The sequence below is a fragment of the Crocodylus porosus genome, unplaced genomic scaffold (assembly GCF_001723895.1).
Source record: "Crocodylus porosus isolate Cpor-Errol unplaced genomic scaffold, CroPor_comp1, whole genome shotgun sequence".
Classification (NCBI taxonomy): Eukaryota; Metazoa; Chordata; order Crocodylia; family Crocodylidae; genus Crocodylus; species Crocodylus porosus.
This window is the reverse complement of record NW_017728911.1, coordinates 17,693,981-17,707,945: the sequence shown is the minus strand read 5'-3', so window position 1 is coordinate 17,707,945 and position 13,965 is coordinate 17,693,981. Positions and strand designations below refer to the sequence as shown.

The window sequence follows — 13,965 nt, the reverse complement described above, 5'->3', positions numbered from 1 at the left end:
CTAATTTCACAGCTATAGCTTTGTCTTTGAGGCCTAGTCAGTTCCACAAACAATTACAAGTTACATTTGCGGGTTACAAAAATACAAGCTTCATATTAGACAAACGTTCCAAATGCCTCCAAGAAGCACATATTTATTGCTTATTAATTTCTTTGGTTCTGGCCATCACAGTCTTACCTGACCAATCTCATCTCCTTCTATGACCAGGTGACATATCACTTGGACAAGGGAGAAGAGATTGACTTCAAATAGCGTGATTTAAAAAAAGCCTTCAATGTGGTGTCCCATGATCTGCTCATGGAAAAATTGGCCATCTGCAGCCTCAGCTACATTACAGTCCACTGGCTGGGAAATTGGCTCCAAGGTCAGACTCGGACAGTGGTAATAGACAGAAGTAAATCATCATGGTGAGCCATGACCAGTGGGGTCCCTCAAGGCTCCATCCTTAGGCCTCTACTCTTTAACATTTTTATTAATGATGTAGACATTGGTATCAGAAGTGGACTGGCCAAGTTCACCAATGACAACAAACTTTGGGGTACAGCATCCACAACTGAGGATAGGATGCTGATCCAAGCCGACCTAGACAGGCTCAGAAAATGGGCAGATGAAAACCTGACAGCATTCAACACCAAAAAATGCAAGGTACTCCCCACCCTGGGGAAAAAAAACCCCACAGCATGCCTATGGGCTTGGCAATGCTATGCTTGCTAGCACCACAGCCAAAAGGAACTTGGGGGTCATGACTGACCACAAAATGAATATAAGCCACCAATACGATGTCACAGTTGGTAAAGCAAGTGAAACTCTGGCTTGCATCCATAGATGCTTCTCAAGCAAATCCCAGGATGTCATCCTCCTGCTGTACTCAACCTTGGTGAGGCTGCAGCTGGAGTGCTGCATCCAATTCTGGGCTCCACAATTCAAAACGGATGTGAAGAAGCTTGAGTGTCCAGAGGAGACCCATGAGCATGATCAGAGGGCAGGAGAACAGGCCTTATGATGAGAAGCTGAGAGCCATGGGACTCTTCAACCTAGAAAAACACAGGCTCAGGGGTGATCTGGTGGCTGCCTATAAGTATATAAGGGGTGCACATCAGGATCTGGGGGAATGCCTGCCCAAGGGATGACAAGGTCAAATGGTCACAAACTCCTGCAAGATCATTTCAGGCTGGACATAAAGAAAAACGTCTTTACTGTCTGAGTCCCCTAAAGGCCTGAAATAGACTGCTTCCAGAGGTGGTGCAAGCACCTACTCTGGACTCCTTAAGAGACATTTGGACATTTATCTTCCTGGGATCCTTTGACCCCAGCTGACTTCCTGCCCCTGGGGCAGGGGCCTTGATTCAATGATCTTCCAAGGTCCCTTCCAGCCCTAATGTGTATGAAATCTATGAACACACACAGGAGATGAAGCATCTGAAAGGGTCATTCTGCCAACCAGTGAGCAGGATAAAAAAATGGAATTGCTAAGAAAACACAACAAATCTGAAAAAGCAGAGCAGGTAAAGTAAAGCAGGAAAGGATACTCTGTCCACTAGGCTACTGGGCAGAAGGTGGGCACCACTGGCAGCATTTAATTTATAGGGTGGGCATGCAGTTGCACAAGAGGTAAACTGAAGCTTTCTAATGTGTTATCTGGTAAAAAGAAAAGTACGAGTGCATAAACAATACAATACAAAGTTTTGTATGTCTCATGGCCAACATACAAAACTTACCAACCCTACCGAATTCACAGAGGTTCTTAAGTAGTAGAGGAACATGTTTCTATGCAAATGGTTCAGAAAAAGGGGGATTTTTTTCAGAACAAAACAAACATTTCAAGTTTTTAATTTTGAAACAATTACATTCTGAAAGAAAAATGTTTAAAAGGGAAAAAAAGGAGGTGAAAAACCCTTAAATGAGTTTTTCAGAGATTCATCAGTCCTGCAAGGAAATCCTTCTCACCAAGATACAATTCGGCTGGTCTCAAGAGTTGAAGTAAATGCAATTATCTATCTAACGCTAGAAATAGATGTTGTAGTTGTTCCAGGACAAGTTATGCCTTTGTTTGTCCAGGAACAGAAAAGGCCCAGAATTGGTTACAATGCCCTTCCAGTCAGGGTTTACCAAGCTGCAGAATGCACTGCTGCTTTTCTACCACTGATTCAATGATGCATTGCTGGGACAACCATTCAGATGCTGTTCACCAGATCCCAGAACAAGCCTGCTAGCATTTCTTATTCCATGAGAATGGACATCTGAATAACTGCACTCTTTCCCATGATAAAATGCTTTCTCCCAGGACAAATGCAACATCTGTTTATAACCCAAGTTCTTCAAGAATACCTCCTAAAATCTGCTGCTTGTCCTATTTCTGGTTAAAAAAAATAGGGAAGAAACTGGACTTCTCATCAGATGAAAGATAAAGTGGCATAACCAAGTCTGCAAGTCTTTATTAGGTCCTTCAATTGGCAATAAATGTCCCATTGCACCAGGATGTTGAAGCCCTTCTGGAACATACAGTACTATATGCAACCAAAACTAAATTATATGTATCCAGGTGGTTCACAACCCACCTAGGCTGTGGTGGGTTGACAAATTAAAATGGAGCTACTCACCTGTTTGCTGCATCTTTTATTTCCAAGGGCACCCCAGTGGCCAAATACAGCTTTTTGCTCAGATACTTCACAGACCCTCATCTTCATAGAGGGGCAGGAACTTAACCTTGTGATGGCTCTAGACTGAACTGTACCCGTGAAGTAAGACCCTTTTCAGTGTGAAATCTGAGTATGCCACATTACCAAGTCTCATAGGAAAGTCACATACATGTATTAGCAAGCCTTCAAGTAACAAACAAGGTTTTTCCCTACAATTTCTCTTGCCAGTCACGGAGTTTACAATCAGACAGATGGACTTACAGATCAAATTGTCAAAGCTGCATTTCATCTAGCTTCTCCTGCTTTCTCCTGCTTCCAAAAATCACACTGCAGGAATTGCACCACTAGAGAGAGAATGAACAAAGGAGAAGAAACAAGCACCAGTCATCTCTCCCATACACTTCCACACCTAAGAGAGACTGACAACGGTGTCTGCTATCTTCTTCAGAGGGGGGATGGAAGCAACATATATAGAGACAGGAAAGGGGTGGACCCCAGGCTGGGCAAACAGGCCAAAGGAAGTAGATAAGATGCAGGCACAGAACAGAAAACAGTTAATAGGGCAAGTACATGGGAAACCAGAAGAAATTGGACAGAACTGGGGAGAACTGAAGACTAGTGAAGTGGAAAGAGGGGATAAAAAAAGGGTGTGAATGGAAGCAAATCTACAATAATAGGGGAAATCAAAGCAGGGATATAGAAGATAAATAAGAAAAATACAAGGTATACAGTTGCACCAGAAAACAAAAATATCACTCAATACGCCATGCTGCACTTGGCCACTTCATAACTTATGCCTGTGAGCCAAGATTGCAAGGCTCCCGGGGGGTGCAGAGGGCACAGACACCCTACAGAAACTTCTGCTCGGTACTCGAAAACAACTGGAGAGGACAACAGTTTTCCACAGACAAACAAGTCATCCCCCTTGTATTTATGTACTCTTCGGAATGGATATTTTGCAAAAACTGGAGAACATGGGTGATATTCTTGCAGAGTAACACACACACACACACACACACACACACACACACACATTGACTCAGGACATCTCAAATTAAAAAAAAAAAATCAGCTTTGTTCTTCCAAGATGTTGATTACTGTTGAAAAATGAAAAGATTAGATGTTTCTAGTCACTCTTAAAAAGAGAGTTAGTTTAAATCCCATAATGACTTTTCTAAGTAATTTTTATTACCGTGGATATTAAGAATGGATTCTTTGCTAGGTGGGGAAATATGATATTCATTCCCAGAGTTGTGACATCCAGGAGATTTGACATTTATTTCCAGCTCTGCTACTGAATTGATGTCTCATCATGGGTAAATCATTTACAGCACATACCAGTTTCCCATTTTTAAAAGAAATATATTGAGAGGGCCAATTCCACTAACTTTTGTAATACATTTAGACTCTACAATTATGAGAACCACAGAAATCTCCAAGAATAACATTAATCTGTCTAGCATCAACTCTATCACTGCAAACTTCCAGTAGAGGATACTTTCAAGTATTCAATAAGCCTAGCACTTTCAGTTTGCTGATCATTTATGGAACTGCTTAGAAAAGCTTTGGTACATTCAAATCATTAAAGAAGAACGGCCCCATGGAGCTAGGGACAGAAGTTCCATAAAAATCAGTTTAAGTAATCAGAAACTGGTTTAAACCTGTAACAGAACAGAAGCTCAGTGCATGTTTCAAAATGGCTGAAACTGGTTTAAGATAAACCTGCTTGAATATAGTATCAGAGACTTAACTGGTTTGGGTCAAAACAGTTTATGAAACTTCTGTCCCAGACCCCTTCCTAGTTCAAGTTAAATCCGAATCCCCCAGCAACCCATTATGCTTTCCAGCCCTGGGCTGGGCTGGGCTGTCTGCTCCAGCAGAGAAGGGAGAGGGAGGGTGGTAGGAAGAGAGACAGAGACTGCCTCCTCACAGGCAAACCCCAGCTGGGGTCGGGGGCCAGCGAGGGGGTTTAAACCCCACTTCCCTAAGTACAGAGGTGCTCTGCCCTGCTAAACTTACTGGAAGTTACTGCTGGCTGTGACTGTGGACTACAAATGCTAGAGGCGCCTGGAAACAGGAAGAGGACGTGTTAAGAAACCCTGCAGTGTCCTGCTTCTATGATCCTAGACTGCAAATCCCAGAGAGCAGCAGAGAGAAGTGAACACACAGCACATGCTGGCTATATGCCAGAGAGGCGTGCTCTAGCACCCCCTCTGCTTCTGGCCTCAGCCACTGCAGACATGTGGCTGCATTTCCTGAATCAGAAGTATATGTGTATCCAGTTGTTTCTCATTTTAATCTCTGCAGCTTAGACTAACCTGCAAAGACTGAATCAATTCAGCCTCAAGCTTTTTGACTGTCTGTACTTAGCCTGGAAAAACAAAAGTTATCTGTGCTATCAGTGTTCTATGACAGAGTACACAGGGTCAAGTAAGGTGTTTCCGATCATTACTTTTCAGTATCATAACAGATGAAAGTAGGATATTGATAGCAAGGACAAAAAGGTTCACTGCTTAATCAGATATTCTGATTAAAATAGACTTGCAAGACTCTAGATAGCAAGAATTGCTGTAAAAAAATCTGCTGCCAATATCTGTGGTTATCATGGCAAATGCTGAAAGTCATTTCAACAGCCCATGCTGCTTTTTCATAACCAAAAGCTACACGTTTCCAAAAGGAAATGCAATAGAATTTTTATCCAGATTGCTTATCATTTCATAGTTCCAACGTAAAACAAAAAAAATACAAGACTGTATAATTTTCCATTTGTTTAAAATATAGTACATCTTAGGTGAGGAGCGATTTAAAAAAAAAAACCTCCAGTCCCTGCCTATAGGTAAGGGGACAGCATGAATAAGTCTCATTCCAATTTTTTCAATGCGAATTTATCCCATTTGAGGTTCCGGCACATAATCTATTTCAAGTACATTGCTAAACAAGTTGTGCCAATATTAGTACAACACACTTGATCCATCAAAGGACTGCTGAAACATTCATTAATCAATGGAAACCACTTGATACTTATTTTAATAACTTTAGAGAACCTGAAAAACAAGGAAGCACTCAGTTTGTAACAGACACCATAAGGAATGTGGAAATGCAACCAATTTTTCTTCTTTTAAGGGAATAGTCTAGATGAGCTATTGGTTGAAAATAGAATGCGTTTTTCCAGTTTCACTTGGATCTGTACCAGATCTGTGCCAGAACAGAGCACAAATCCAGAGAGAATACCCAGGAATCGATATGTGAAGTCAGATGTAGAGAACTGCACTAGAGATTTCACCTGCCTGACCTTTACAGTCACAAACAACCTGAATGAAGACAAGAAGCTATCACTTGGCATCAAGGTCAAGCTTTCTATTTCTCCCAGCACTGACATTGATCCTGCTGCTCTAATGATATTCACAAAGCAGTAAGAAATTCTCCTGCAGTTTATCTTAATTTTAAGTCAGAGAACAAAAAACAAGGAATGTGTGATGTGCAAAAACATTTTCCATAGCCTTTAAATCTCCTAACCATGAAAATGTCCCTCCCTCTCTCCTTACATTACCCTCGTTGTGACTTTCATTTTCCTCTCTCTGTAGCAAATATATCCTCTTTTTCCTAAAGTGATCACAATGACCATCCTGTTCTACATCATATCATCCTTTTAATCAACAAAAGTCTATAAACCAGTTTTTGCTTCAAATCAAAATTAACTTTTTAAGTCTTATTCATTTGTTATTAATGTTATCCACACAGCTGATATCTGGATAACATATTGGTAATTGCTTTCCATGGCTCATTACCTTTTCTGAATACTAATTGTATTGGCTATTCTTTAGTCCTTTGAAATATGATGTCAAGGAACTAAAGTTTTTATATATCATGCCCTGGGGCACAGCATTGGCATTTCCCCCAGTGCCTTCCCATACTTTGCTTATTACCAGGGGACGGGAGCACTGAGCACCAGCGGCCCCACGCAGCACACCGCAGCACCACACTGAGCACCACACCCCACCTCAGCTTGCTCCCAAGAGCAGGACGGGGGAGGTGAGGGCAGTGGTGCCTCTCTACAGGCCACACATGCGCTGCCCAGCCAGCCAGCCAAGAGCAGTGGAGGAGGGTGGCTCACACATGGTGGCTGCCATTGCTGCTGCCGCCGCCACCACCACCCCACTGCCACACTTTCCTGCAGCAGGTCACATGTGCAGCTCCACAGGCTGCTGATGCACCTTACACCTCTCACACTGCCTGTCAGCAGCCCACAAAGCCAAACGTGCGACCGGCTGCAGGAAAGCAGAGCAGGGTGGTAGCAGTGGCGGCCACCACATGCGAGCCCCACTCCCCATCTAGCTGGCCAGGCAGTGCAGGTCCAGCCTGCAGATGGACACTGATGCCCTCACTCCCCTGGCCCCGCTCCTGGGAGTGGACACAGAGACACACTCCACTTTGCCATTCTCTATCTGGCCCCCCAGTGCCCCTTTTCCCCCAAACATACTTACCTGCTGGGAGTGTGTGTGTCGTGCCTGCCTGGCCGCAGCAGGCACATGGTGTCAAATGACTCTTGGGGCAGCAGGGTGCAGAGTCCAGCCTGCAGCTCCCTCTGCTTCACACACAGACCTGGGGGGGCATGTGCCCCCAGACCTCCAACGGGGTGCACACAGTGGCAAGATCTGCCCCCCACACACCCCACACCTCCTGAATGAACCACTCTAATGGCTCTGTCCTGCACTCTGCCTCAGCTGTGCAGTGCCTGCCCCTGCCCCAGCCCCACCCCCTCCCTCATCACGGGGGCCTCAATCTGGCCTCCCCTGCCTGGCCATTAAAACCAAGAAAAAAATATAAAGGGGTACATGAGCTGAAGCTTTGAGACAGAAAGGGTACACTTGTTAAAAAAAGTTGAAAACCCCTGTTTTAGCCTTTAAAATACACATATAGACAGGCTTTATCAGAGTCCTTGGATCAGATTCTCAGCTGAAATAAAGTCAGCAAAACTCCACTGAAGTCAACAGACCTATCCTAGCAAATTCCCCACTAACACTGTAACAGGGTGCTATTAAATCCCTGTTACTTGAAAAAAATGGTGAGGGAGACCTGTGCTGAGAGTAAAGAGGCGGCAACCACTTGATGATGTAATCCAGTGGTGTTTTTACTTTAAGAGTCAAAACACCTGTGAAAAATTAGCAATCTGACCCATGGCAGGTATACCTATGAGTATAAAAGGGGAGCTCCATGAGATAACAACCCCCAGAAGGGAAGCCATGAGAAAATTGAAAGACTCAGCATTAGAAATGGGACTCGCCCTGTGTGGAGGTGCAGGATCAGAGCAAACTCGATGGGAGCAGACGACAAGCCTGCGGAGAGAGGACTGATTGTACATTTACCCATCTGGTCGGTTGGGACACTGCTGGATCAATGAGTGGGGAACAATAACGCTGTAGAAAGAGAGAAGAGGGGCATGTAAATGGGTAGGTCCAGCCAATTCCCCGTCGCCCAGTTTAAAGACTGATCAGCTGCATAGGCTACATAGTGCCTGCTAGCCTGAGATAGCGAAAGGCTACTAAAACGCACAAGAAGGTGCTGTCCTGCAGAGACAAGGCACACTAGAGACTACAGCTATTCCATTTGTGGCAATTTTCTAAGTTCATTTCTCCCATGAGTGAAGTGGTAGGTGAGAACCTGAATGGGGCAGGGAGCTCACCGGTAACCTCATGACAAACATAATTGCCTGAAAAAAAGGATGGCACTTAAATTCAACAGTTTTTGCCTGAATAGGCCTGTACGACTACACTCCCAAAGAGTATTCAATCACTTTCATCAATAGTTATCTTCACTTTATAGTGACATTTTCTCTCAGGCCACGCTGGAAATTATACTTGACTCCAATCTCTTCCCCCTCTCTAGACCAGATTACTCCTGCTGTAGACAGAACTGCCCCATGAGGTCAGTGGAAAAGCTGTCTGTACAAGCAATATGAAATTTAGGCCTGGTAAGAGTGGAAACAAAATGTTTAATAACAGCAGCTTTTCTTTGTTGAACATTTCAAGTTCCAACTCTATCCAATTTGCAAAAAATCTGTTTTCTCTTTCGTTAGCCTATCATTCATTCACACTTGTAATGTGCGATACATATCAGATCTTGTGCACAACAAGCCCCTCTATATTTTCTAGCTGTATAATTCAATGGCAGGCTGTGGAACGTTAAAAAAATCCTTTCTTAGCTCTGGAAACATATTCAGCATTTTTTGCAAGCTTTTTATTCTAATTGCCATTTTTACATTCAACAACCTTTCTACCATGCCTATTTTGCTTGCCTGTCCCTTTGGTAAACAACATTTTGGTGTTTTAATTTCCACGAGCAATTCTGAAGATAAAGTAGAACCTCCAGCCAGTGGGAAGAATGAAAATTCTGTGCACTAATTCATCTCCCCTAAACTTAGAGATGGTCCTTTACAGAGTCACTGTGATTACAGGCATAGAGCTGTATTTTCAGTTATGAGCCAGAAGACTGGAACCTTGATCCACATATCTTTAGACTTATATACATCATACAATTCAACCTACAAGGATTCTTCAAGCCCCCAGTGAAAGAGAGCCCATGAACGACTCGTGCCGCCACCAGTGGGAGCATGGTGGTGGTGGTAGCCTGGCTGCGGTATGTGAGGGAGCTCCCGCAGACACTGCCAGTGCTATCAGCAGTGGGAGATGGGGGTTGGCAAGCACCAAGTCTTGGCAACCACCCACAGCAGCCAACTGGGATTGCAAACTACCCGCAGACACCATCAGCTGTGTCAGTGGTGGGGTGGCAAGTGGCGACCGCCAGCAGGCACCGCCAACAGTGTTGGCAGCGCCTTTTTGTAGGGGGTGCACTGCTATGGTCAGCGGGTGCACATGCACCCTCATGCACCTCCTACGCATCGCCCCCAAGAGACCCATTCTTGTAAAATGATCAGTCTGCTTTTATTACATCTCATTTCCAACCATGTTTTAATGTTCTACACCAATGTGCTTAAACTCCAGCCCACAGGCTAGATCTGGCCCATGGAGCTACACCATCTGACCCCTGAGTCTCCCTACCTGTCCAAAAATTTGGCAACAGGGAAGCAGTGTCAGTGCTAACTGCCATTCAGCTGCTACCAAATTTCTGGACCACTGGGGAGCCCTGTGGACCTGATAACGTGGCCCTGCACACTAGACTGTACCAGCACACAGTTGGGCCAGAATGCAAAGTTGTTCTGTGGTTGGATCCAGGTGCACGGAGCCAGGCCAGTACACAGCTGGTTCTCACCCACGGACTGACCCCACACACCAGCCTCTTCATAGATCCAGCCCATGAGCCAGCCCCACACCACTCACCTGGCCCATGGGGACAGAAGGTGGAACACCACTGCTCTACCTAAGTCTAGGCTGGAAACCACACTTGGACACATGTATTATTGAACCGAGGGCTACAGAGCTCAAAATAATAGCAAGAGTTAGCAACTGTCCTCTGTAAGACTTGTGTAGGAGTAAATTTAGTCGTGCTTCTGGCCTACTTGACTAGAAAAACAGACAGAGACCAGAAGTGCTGATACTGCTTATTTCAGTTACATGTTTTGAGATAAGGAATCCTGCATGTCTTATTACCCTGTGCACAGATGTCCAATTAAGTAAACTTGTTTTAGTTTCTCCAAGGTCGTATTTTTTTTTCTCTCTTTATCTGTCTTAAGTATAAAAATGGTTGAAAACTTAGAGAGGAGGAGGATTCCTTTGAAACAGACAAGTGGGTGATTCCTCTCGCTGTATGAAATCCTCCCTGTGATCACAGTATAACCCTAAATAAAGACAAGCTGGCTCTGTCAGTTCTGATTCAACCACAATGCAAAGTTTGATTTCGTCCACAATTTGGTGCTGTGACTCAGACAGAGATGCCCGGAGTGATCAGTTGGGACACAGACATCTCTTCACTGAAGCCCTGGCGCCAAACCAAGGTAAGAGACCTTTTGAAATCTCTACTGGGGCTTTTCAGTGAGAGGCTATCTCTGTGTCTTCCTGATTCACTGCTTGAGTCTCACCCTATCCTAACTTTTTTTTTTGCCACAACTGTCAGACCCACTGTGTAAGTAGTAACTGTGGGTAGAAAGAGTTAAAGTTAAAGACTCTGTGTTGCTGCTGTCAATTAAAGTATTTCCCCGTGTGAACAGAGTTAAGTTCTGTGAAGAACTATGAGGAGTCTCTGAAGCCAGGAGTAGAAACCTTGTGCAGCTGCTCCAAAGACAACGGATTTGTTCTGTGTGCTCTCGAAACCAAGGGTGCAAGGAGGAAACTCTTAGAGGGTGAGTGTTTTCCACGATAAGCATTGACCAAGGCTAAGACTAAAAAAATGTTCTTAAACCTCATGCCTCAATGCAGAAATTCCCTTGTGTGAATTGAGAGTATGAATTGAGAAATATGAGCCACTGACCAGGTCTGGGACTAAGGTTGGGTTCAGCCGCCCCAACACTGTCCAGAAGGGCAGTTTTGAATGCAAGAGGGCCCAACTGGAACCTCATGACCCAGTGGACAGGTTTACCCTTTCCCCACCCTTATAAATGAGCCATGTCTAACCGTGAGTAACTGCACTGTGTGCTGTTATTGCAGTGGAGTCTTGTCTTTGGACATTAGCCACAGCATCTCTGTGCCGCAAGCAAATCTCACAACCTGACCGGACACCCTCAATAAGCCATTCCTGTATGAAAGACCTGTGTGAATTGAGTTTAAAGATATGAGGAGCAGAGAGTCTAAAGACATACCGGCTCTGCCAAAAGGGACTCCAGCATTGTACATGTACACACACTATGGCCATAAAAGTTGTAAGTTTCTAGACAAATGGAATTGGTATACCAGAGATGATTTTAGCCAGCAGTTTCCCCTGGAGGGAACATTTGATTTAAGTAAAATTGTTCATCTCTGCAGAGACCTTGAGTTAAGAGGTAGTAGTATACCACAGACTCAGTGGGACACATTTTTTGATTGGTATGAAGAAGCTTTCAAAAGACATCAAGAATCTCAAGTTCAGAGTCTTATGGACTCCCAAGAGAAACTGAAATCTCAGATAAAGGAATTAAAACAGAAATGTGCACCAAAAGGGGGCCCCCCATCAATAGTATCATCAGCACCAAAACAACTTTATCTACAAATAACTGAGAATGAATCTGCAGAAGACATAATTGATTTTCTTAATGTGCCACCCCCATATCAGTCCCAGGCACAAACTGAACCTGAAAAAGTCCAAAGTAACCAAATAGGCTCTTCTGGCAGGATTAGCCCACCTCACCAGGAAACTATCACTCAACAACCGTCACCTTCCCCCAGGGCATGCCCACGTCCACCAGAAGCATGGCATCTGTCTCCTGAAATCTCAACTCCCTTCTCTTGTTTAAGGTCTGGTACCCAGTATGGTCCAGCCCCTTATTTAAAATCTAAAAAGGCTCAACTTATGCCTTTACACCAACTTCCAGGGCAAAGTCCAAATGGAGAAACTACAATCACAGTCTCTGTCCCCTGGACCCCGGGAGATCTCCTAAAGCTTGTTAAACAATTTCCCAACATCAGAGAGTACCCCCAAAAATTTAGAGATGAATTAGACACTGTAATCCATTGTTATAATCCAACATGGGCAGATTTGAACCAATTAATGAGAAGTGTTCTGCCCTCTGAGGTCCGCAACCACCTCATCGCACAGGCTACTTGGCCTACTCAAGACCACAGAATAGGAGATCGCTTAGCAGATGCCCGAAGATGCCTCCTTGAGGCTGTGCTCAAAATTTGCCTCAGGAAAACTGACTGGGCCAAAATACGTAACTGTAAACAAAATAAAGGAGAATCCCCAGCAGACTACACAGACCGCTTGAAACTAGTTTTTGAAAGACATTGTGTATTGAAAATGCAGCTGAAACTGCCCCAGAAACAGTTGCTTCTGCTTTTGTCCACAGACTTCTTTCTAAAGTCCAGGAACAGTTGTGCACAATTGCTGTAGGTTAGCAGACTAAGCCACTTGCAGAACTAGTCACCATTGCAAATCATTGTACAACCTGCCAGGAAAAGAAAAAGGAATCCACGGAAACTAAGCTAATGTCATTGCAATTACAGACTTTAGGCAGGTACAGAAACCGAGGTTTCCATCAAGGACACTTCAGAAGCAGGGCATGTGGTCGTCGGATGGGACGAGGACGATTTCAGTCCCAAAATAATGACAGTTGTCATTATCGTGGCCAACAAGGACACTACAAAGCTCAATGTCCTCACCAGCCTGAGATGAAGTTTAACCCGCCACCACCTCCTCTCACTCAATTCTCTTTCCCGAATCAGAGAGCCTCCTGTTAGGCCAGCCTGAGGAATTCTAACATCATCACAGCCCTGCTTCTCCCACTTAATCCAGATGATCCCTTCATTTCCTGCATGATAAATGGCATCTCTACAAAATGTTTAGTAGACACGGGTGCAAGCGGCTCTACTCTTCGAGCTGAAAAATTTTTCACAACTCACCTCTCCTCTGCTGCTGTAAAAACTGTAGGAATTTCAAATCAAATAGTTCCTCATCTTGTTTCCCAACCATTACATGTTTCTCTTGTTCCTGTTTCTGATCAATATGCCTTTCTCCTTAGTCCTTGTTCTCCTGTTAATTTATTAGGCAGAGATATGCTTTGTAAACTCGGCTGTACTATCTATTGCTCTTCTAATGGTGTTTATTTAGATGTCCCCTGTGATAATGAGATAGCAGTACTTGCCGTTTTAGCTAGCTCACCTCCTAAGCCTGAGTTCCCTGATCTTTGTGTTGCAAGAAGAAATCATAAAAGCTGTCCCTCCGTTTCTCTGGTCCCTGCATGCTAATGAAGTAGGACAAAACCATACTGCCCAGCCTGTAAAAATTAGATTAAACCCAGCTAAGCCTTTACCCAAAGTTGCTCAATACCCTTTACGTCCAGAAGCTGAAAAAGGAATACACCCTGTTATAACTGCCCTTTTAAAGCAAGGTATCATTGTCCCAACTAAGAGCCCTTGTAATACACCTATTCTTCCTTTAAAAAAACCTGGAAAGAATACCTATCACTTTGTACAAGACCTTCGTCTGGTAAATTCTGCAGTTTTACCTACTTTTCCTGTTGTACCAAATCCAGCTACTATCCTGTCCTGTATTCCTCCTAATGCTTGTTATTTTACTGTTGTTGATTTGTGTTCTGCATTTTTCTCTATTCCTATACACCCTGATAGCCAGTTTCTCTTTGCATTTACCTAGCAAGGACTTCAGTACACCTGGACACGATTGCCCCAGGGCTATACTGAATCCCCTTCTCTTTTTTCTCAAATTCTGAAGAAAGATCCAG

At 44.0% G+C, this 13,965-nt stretch overlaps 1 long non-coding RNA gene across 1 annotated transcript in view; it reads right to left on the bottom strand.

The window, feature by feature from the left end:
• Positions 1-4,841: 4,841 nt before the first annotated feature.
• The window catches only part of LOC109309002, an 11,327-nt gene continuing 2,203 nt past the window's right edge, over positions 4,842-13,965 (bottom strand). The window contains exons 2-3 of the long non-coding RNA XR_002100760.1: positions 13,123-13,126; positions 4,842-4,852 (exon numbers count right to left, since the gene is read on the bottom strand). This is a non-coding gene — a long non-coding RNA (uncharacterized LOC109309002). The remainder of the gene's footprint in view (positions 4,853-13,122; positions 13,127-13,965) is intronic.